General features: G+C 39.9%; 1 long non-coding RNA gene across 1 annotated transcript; it reads right to left on the bottom strand.

Moving 5' to 3' along the window:
* Positions 1-394: 394 nt before the first annotated feature.
* Positions 395-3,467, bottom strand: LOC116216839. Its single transcript, XR_004160395.1, has 3 exons — positions 2,924-3,467; positions 1,899-1,949; positions 395-1,695 (listed from the first exon to the last, which is right to left on the bottom strand). It is a non-coding gene; the product is annotated as an uncharacterized LOC116216839 (long non-coding RNA).
* Positions 3,468-8,413: the final 4,946 nt, after the last annotated feature.

Raw genomic sequence — 8,413 nt, 5'->3', positions numbered from 1 at the left:
TTGGAGTATATGCCCTCTGAGGAGAGACTGAAGGAACTGGGGCTGTTTAGACTGGGGAAAAGGAGGCTGAGGAGAGACCTTATTGCTCTCTTCAAAGACCTGGAAGGTGACTGCAGCAAGAGTGGGGTCACTTCTCACTGGTGACAGGATGAGGGGAAATGGCTTCAAGTTGCACCAGCAGAGGTTTACATTAGATATCAGGAAAAACTTCTTTACAGAAAGGGTGGTTAAGCACTGGAATAGACTCCCTAGGGAGATGCTTGAGTCACCATTCCTGGATGTGTTTAAAATCCATTTGGATGCGGTTGCTCAGGGCCATGATTTAGCAGTGAGTTGTTAGAGATAGGGTAGTATGGTTGGGTTGCGGTTGGACTTCATGATCTCAAGTGTCTTTTCCAAGCTGAGCAATTGTATTATTCTAATAGCCACCATTGGTCTCTGATGACATACTTCAATATGCTACCTTTTAAGAATACCTCTGAACAGGTATTGACCAAGTCTCATCCCCATTTCTAGTATCATCCTTGACTCCTCCCACTTACAGTTATGTGCCAAAGTTATCTACATCAATCTCTCCCACAAATAGATGCTTATTTCAACCATAATTATAAACAAACCATCCCTCCTAGCATTCTCAATCACAGAACTTGTATTATTGTACCTCATTTAAAGTAACCCTAATCCCAGCACTAGTTTTCAAGACATGATCACAGAACAAGCAGAGCACCTAAATACTGACATGTAGCATCCGTCCTACATTCTCATCATCTCGTTACTACTTCAAATCACAATCCTATACCTGCACATAAAATCCAGCACTCTACACGTGCTTGGTCTGAAATCCACCCTCTGTCCTCACAACCTCATGAACAGCCTATTTCACCTAGTCCACCTGATGAATTTCACAGGAAAAGCCCCCCTATGTGGTCTCCATGTATGCCTCCCAGAAGCCCGCATAGAAAAACCCCAGTGCAGGCTCAATGCTACTTGCTGCCATTAAAGCTAGGAGAATACAGCGTTATACAGATTACCCTTCCACCAAACCACCTACATTATTCTTTCTTCACCCTGGCTCTACAGAGGGCATTACTAGCTTGGTCAGTTTGCCTATGCCAAACTGATCTAATATCACTTACTGCTTACTTACCTGTCATTCATAGGTGCAAGCATAATTCCAATCCACAGATTATTCTCAGGGGCAGAAATGCTCATCGCCTCCCATGGACTTACCTCCTTGATACTATTCTGCCTAGCTAATATCAACTGTGAAAGAACAACCAGGCAAATCCTCATTCTGCCACTCGTAATCACATGATGATTACTACCTAACAAGTATAGTGCTACTAGTTAACAAGCGTAGTTGGATCTCAATCAGGAGTGAGATCAGTGGAACAAGACAGTTATGGTAACAATTATTTTAACCAGTCACAACCCTCTTTACTGCCTCTTACACAACGCATACTATTAATAACCCAGTGAGCCACCTTACCAGCCCCCCCATCACACCTACTCAAAACTCAAACAAGAGAAAACCTTATAATCCTACACATCATTCCTATTACCAGCCTTAATTCTTAAACCAGAACCAATATACAGAAGCCCTTCATGATTAAAAAAAGAGTTAAAAATCCTTACCTTCTGAGAAGTGGTCCAAACAAGCAAGTCGTAGTAATTCCTGCATCTGAGCCTCAGTCCCTTTAATTTTTAAAAGGAGAAAGTAATTCATTTGTTCTAGGAACAACTCATCTTGGTGCAACTCCAGTAAAAGTAATAGAAACAACCCTCTTAGCCTTATATAGTGATTGGACAGATTAATACGGACGGAAAGGCATTACAACAGAGGTGCAATGACAGAAGGACCAGCACAATAGAAAGGTACTATGAAGAAGATTGCTCACCTGTAACAGGAAATTCCAGGTTCACTGAGAAATGATCCTCCAAGGAGAAATCTACAGAAAAAGATCCTTCCCAGTAGTGGTCGACCCTCGACTCTTAAGTGAGGTTGAAAAGAGGTGCAGTCAGGCTCCCCCCCTTCCTGTCATACACATGAATTGCCTTCATCTGTGCTTTCAGGGCTAGCCAGGTCTTCTCCCCAGGTGCTCAATCAGTGGTTCAGGCAATGACTCCATAGTTCCCAAACAACCCAATTATGTTGACTCCACTATTAAGAGCATTAAGAACATCCTAGTAACTATTACATAACTGTCAGAACTGCCTTCCTATTCAGCTTATCCTCAACAACCACCTTCAATGTCCAGAAACAAGAAACATTACTCCTACTGAGAAAGGAAGTTTGTTGTCAGCTTCAAAGTTTAGGATCATTTATCAGTCTTACTTATTTTATTAACACATAAAAAGTAACATTAGTCTTGTAAACAAAAGATTGAAGACCACACTTGTCTAAAACTATCCTTCAGGAAGAGAATATTTAAACCTTTATCTTCAGCTCTCTAGTATTCTGTTGTCATAAACACATTGACTGTTTGAGTTGGTGATCCGCCCCCTTCCCCAAGCAACCCCCACATAAACTCCAGTGTTGCAAGGCTATTAACTACCCCACAGCTGCCAGGGACAGCTTCACCCTGGAAAAATAAAACGCATTAACCCCACTGAAGCTTAATTGTACAAGAGACATCCTTGCACTAAAAACAGTAGCAACAGTAACCACCTCTGTCTTTCAAAGCACTAGAAAAACACACACACACAAAAAAAGTCATTTAAACACAATAAAGGAAAACCTAACATGAACTTCATCACCCAACAATCTTAAGCTCCAGAAAACAGGCCAGCTTTAAAAAGCTCAGGGTAACAAAGGCCACCAATATACCCTCCCAAAACACTATAAATAACAAAAAATACATAAAAGAGGTTGTGCCCTCCCTCCACCCAAACAACCACCCAATGCTACCCCATTACAACATACCAAATACTTGTAAGAAGCAGTAGCTGTCCTCAGAAATGGCTGCTCACTGTAGACTCTTTGCTTCCTTCCACCACCACAAACCTCACTGAGTGCTGCCTCCTCAGCCCTGACCTGCCTTTTTATACTGCCTCCAATCACAGCTTGCCCAATGAGGCAATCAGCCATATCCAATAAAAAGTGAGAGAGCTTCTCTTGCTCCTATTTACTCTAGAAGCTGGTGATTGTACTATAGTTGTAGGTCTTTCTCCAGGGAAGCAAATAGCAAAGCATAACCAGGTGAGCCACAAGAGCTGGGGAGTTCTCCCCTGGAGTGCTCTTTCTAGGTATATCTAGGTGTGGTGTTCGCAGTATGGGAGACATGTTGACCTGTTGGGGCACGTCCGGAGGAGGGCTACAGAAACAATCCCAGGGATAGAACATCTCCCTATAAGGATAGGCTGAGAGCTGGGGCTGTTGAGCCCGCGGAAGAGAAGACTTGAGGCAGATCCGGGTGCGGCCTTTCAGTATCAAAAGGGGGGCTGTAAGAAGGAAGGGGACAGACTCTTTAGCAAGGTCTGTAGTGGTAGGACAAGGGGAAATGATTTCAATTTAAAAGAGGAGAAACTTATATTGCCAATAAGAGTGTAAGGCACTGGCACAATTTGAGTAGAGAGGTGGTGAATGCCCTGTCTTTAGTAGTATTCCTGGTCAGATTTGTCACCCTTCTCATCCTCCAGCTGTGGAGCCCACTAGCCAAGTGTGCAACCTGGCAAGTGCTTGTTTATGTGCCCTTATGGTTTCCCAGGTAGTGCAGGTCTGAGAGGCTAGCCAAGGGATTCTAACTCCCACAGTGTAGATAAGCCAAAGCTATCAGATAAAAAAAGGTAAGCATTCCAGGTTGTTAATCTTTGTAAGAAAGCAGAAGAAATCCTTCAGGGAGCAGAGACCTATTTCAGTGATCATTTGTTCCATCTTGACTGTTCCTCAGAGCGCTATGAGCATTATTAGCAGCTCTAATTCAAATTTGAGACTCATCAGATTTAGTGCCACCTTGCAACATAATGTGTTTATGACTTCTCAAGGAATGTGTTGTAATTCCTGTAACTTTTCAATACTGTAATGTTTTGAAACTTTTGAATACCACGCTTGACAAGAAATGCCCCTTTTACTGGATTAGAGAATTTCAGGCTTGGGAGGTGTACTGCTCCATGAGGTGTAACTAGGATCAGCTGTAAATGATTTTCACCCTCTTCAAGAAGTCACCCAAAGAACGATATTGTTTTAATTCCACTTATAGATAGAATATGTTTCATTAAAGATTTGTAGCATTTCCTGAAATATTTTACTTTGGAACCATCCGAAGCGTTATGATCTTTTCTCATTCTTTTTGGCTGCTTTTTCCGTATGGCTCCAGCATCTCGTATTCAGTCGGTGCTATATACCCATTATGCTGTATTTACGTGCTTCTCAGTGTGTTCATCCTCCTGCATAAAATGCAACAGGTGCGTGTATAGGCCTTCATTAACATTTTGATGGGTCACGATACAATATTCTTTAGAATCAACATTTTCTGTCTCAATTTCCTGATTACTGCAGTTATGCAGTTGTGATAGTTATGTCTGGCATTTTTTGTGACATTATTTAAGCACAAAGTGAATGTGAAGCAGCTTTAGGTAGGTGAAAAACTTGATTTTAACTTTTTCTTGTGTGCTAAAATATATGCATCAAGCGTCAATTCTCAGCAACGAGATGCTGACCTATATGGCTTTCTGCGCTGGCCTGGGAGGGCCATTCTGATGCATCACCTATTATTTCCAACTCTCATTCATCAGAAATCAGTTGTGAAAAGGAATGTAGGTGCCCAGTCCCAAAGCTGCATTAATGAAAACCTCATTTTATCCCGCTACCCTCATAAAAATGGCAGCAATTGTTTGAAATATCCTTGTGCATAGTCCTATGTCATTAAAGAAAGGCATTAAAACCTGTGTGTGTATCTTGTGCAGAATGCTGGATTCAACCCTTTTAATATTCTTTTTAGATGTGTTCTGTCAGCTGCAGCTTACACTTGGTTCATCAGTGTTATAATTCGGGAAATGTTAATTCAAATTTTTTTCCCAGTGCTGGATAATGTCCTCGTTCTCTCTCTTGGTCCCTTACCTAAAGATCTTGCACCATATATTCTTATTATGTGTGAGGCATTTAGTGAATTATAAAATAATACTTGAATGAGTGCAGCTAAAAGATCAAGGAGTGCTAGAATTTTGCACAGGCAAAAATATATTCTTGAGGCTACTGTGTAACCTTATTGAAAAGGAATAGTTTTTGGCCAATTTAATACAAGAGTAGCAGGTAGTACTGCGGCTTAGACAGACTTCTCAAGTAGAGCAGAAGGTTGTTCATTCTTGTGTGGCAGGCCATGTCATGCCCAAACCTGAATATACTGCATAAATGTTGTCCACTCCAAACGTATCTCAAAGAAGCAGCTAGATGACTAATCGTCCAGTTGGAAAGGTCCCAAGCCACCATGTATCTTTATTTACCTACATTTTCTACCAGGCATTTGATGCTGTCACCTCTGAAAACTTAATTATATGCAATCTGTCTTTTTTATTTTCTTCTTCCTTTTTAGTATGTTAATAGGAAGAGACTTTGCAGAGATCAAAAAGGGCGTAGCAGTCAAAAAGGAATTAATGTCTCCAAGAGGCAACTTCTCTCCTAAAACAACAAAATTAGAGAAATGTCCATAAGAAAAAAAAAGAGAGAAAATATATACATTTTATTAAATTAAATAATGATAAATTAATAATTTAGTATCCATGTTTCTAATTTGGATTCGGGTCCCCAAAAGGCTTTTGAAAAATAACTTAATTTTGTGACTATTTTTATGCAAATTTATCGCAGCATTACCTGAACAGTTTGATACAGGCGTTGGGAAATTTTTCTGTGTAACAAAGGATGTGATAAATTACCTGGTGGCATGGAGTACCAAATTAAGGCAGAAAAAGATATTTTGTCCAAAACAAACAACACAGGTGGATTTCCAAATAATCTTCGTGAATTTATGAATGATATCAAACGTTACTAGGCGTTCAGTAAGAGGAAGATACAGCTACAGTAGCTTATCCTGCAAACTGGGATGCCCTGCAGTCCCTAGGGCACTGCTTGTGAGGTGAGGTGCAGGTCAAAATTATAACTTCAGCTTTTCTCTGAGTATTCCTTGATTCTTAATCCTAAATTTAAACAGATTGATTTCTCTGAATGATTAAAAACAAAAAAGTCAGTTGCGTGTCTGAGGACGAAATATTGTCAAAGCAGAACGATGGGATCTGTTTCTCCTTATGACATTTCTGGAACTGGAATATTTCACATGCAGTTCAGCAGTGTATGGCCTTTCAATTCTAACACTGCTTTGTAAATTCATGCAGTTATTCTGAGAACAGAATATATCCCTTTAGGAACAATTTTAATAAAACTGAAATCATTTTTTTTTTTCCTTTTTAGCTGATAGCACTTCATTCCCCTATGGTACAAAAAAGTCTCTTGTTCCTAGTTCTCAGACTCCAGAAGATTATCGTTAAAATGCAGCACATCATCCTCTAAATCTGTAATTGAAAGAACTTTTGATGCTCTGGTAGGCAATGAAATCTGAGGAGAATTGGCAAAATATGGAGGGGAAAATATAAAAGGTTGGCCTGTTTTCTGCATAATGGTTAAGCCAAGAACAAAAAAGTGGTACTAGGTGAGTGCACTGATGATGACTAAATTAGTTTGAGACCTGTGCTTTGTATGAGGCTAGCTATGTACAGGTAGTGACGAGTCAAGCAACTTCGGGCAAGAGCGATCCTGAACAAATAAAGTTTAAATGACAACTCATTTCCCTTTTGGAGTCACATTTCAAATGACAGAATTAAGAACTACACTTAGTGAGATGCAAAGACTCATCTGTTCTTTAATATGCTTTGATGTATTGAATGAAAACAAGTGCTTGACAGACTGTGTCAGTGACAGCACTAAGATTGGAAATGGTCTAGAAGAGAGCCTGTAGTTGTTCTCACTTATTTCATTTCAGGGGAGGATGTTCTTTCCACTGCTCTTTTCCCATTTGGTAAGCCAGTCAATATTTAATGATTAATATGATTGATTTTTATATACAGAAGAAAAAGAAAAAAAAAAGCATATTGGGATTTAAACTTTACTTTCTGCCTTTGCTAAATGATGAATGACTTTCTATCATTGCATTAAAGTCTATGTTCCCAGCAGATTCACTTGCTGACGTTATGACTATTGCAGCATCTCTCACTGTTGAGCAGAGAAAAAGGTTCCAAGTAGCTGTGTGCTCTCAGTAGTGCATAAGAGGAACTAAACTCTTCAGCATGGGATCCACAGCCAACAAGGTGAACTAGCCATGATGCAGCATGCAAGATGAGAGAAGACCTTGGGCATTCTCCAAGCCTTCTTTTGCTTATCAATGACAGGAGATTGAAAGTCAGTCTCCTGGAAGAGTGGATTTCATGTTTTGTGGCTTGATTTCCAGCACTGTAAGGAGATTTAAGTAAGGCCATTTGTGTCACAACAATGCCAGCCCATGTATTCAAGTGTCAAAGTTATCTCCATCTTGTCCTCTGGAGCCCTGCTGGTTTTACATGGAGGAAGACCATTTTGTGTCTCTGTAGAAGACTAATTCCCAGAATAAAAAGAAGGGTTTTGCTGATTTTCTGTGAAGATATTTGAAAAAATATTCAGTGAGGCTTCAATGAAATGGTTTTGGGTTGTTGGAATCTCAAGAAATCCTCTTCTAAAATGAAACATTGAACAAAAGCACTTACAGAGTCCTTAATATGCATATTCTGAGTGACTGTGTTATGGCAGCTTGCATAAATTACAACAAACTTTCTAAATTTATTTTAAAATAGTAGCAAACTATTCTGGATCTTGAGCAAAGCCTACAAGAAATCTTTCCAAAATGCTGCCAGTACTCTGCAGTGTTCCTGTGAGCTACTTAATGAAATATTACTTACTCTTTTGATTAACTTTGAGTTTCTTCTGTTATTCCATCACACACCCTCCTGGGACGTTTTGTCCCATCTATATGCTGCGTTTATTTACGTGGATATATGATGGGAATAGGCATTTGGATATGCAAAGAAAATTAAAACTCGCTGAGGATGGTTATTAGCGTGTTTATAGCCAGCAAGAGTGACATCTTATCCCATGCAATTATTGGAATCCACTGAGATCCTGCCACGCTTACACTTCGTGTTATTTGGGGGCCAAGCAAGTTAATTAGCTTTGGCTAATGACATCAGTGTACAAGCAGTCATCTTCAGCTCTGCAAAGGAAAAGATTTTGTTGCACATTCACAAGCTGCATGAAAAGAAAATCATTATGGTTTCCTATTATCAGACAGATGCAGATTGTATTATTGGTGTCTGGCAGTGGTGGCTTAGGAGCGGGCTGTGCATCTCTTCTTCATGGCATTTATTAAGAGTTTTGTCAGACTGCATTGTGCTA

The sequence above is a fragment of the Meleagris gallopavo genome, chromosome 7 (assembly GCF_000146605.3).
Source record: "Meleagris gallopavo isolate NT-WF06-2002-E0010 breed Aviagen turkey brand Nicholas breeding stock chromosome 7, Turkey_5.1, whole genome shotgun sequence".
Classification (NCBI taxonomy): domain Eukaryota; kingdom Metazoa; phylum Chordata; class Aves; order Galliformes; family Phasianidae; genus Meleagris; species Meleagris gallopavo.
Note: the sequence above shows the minus strand (reverse complement) of the source record. Positions and strands in the feature narration are given on the sequence as shown.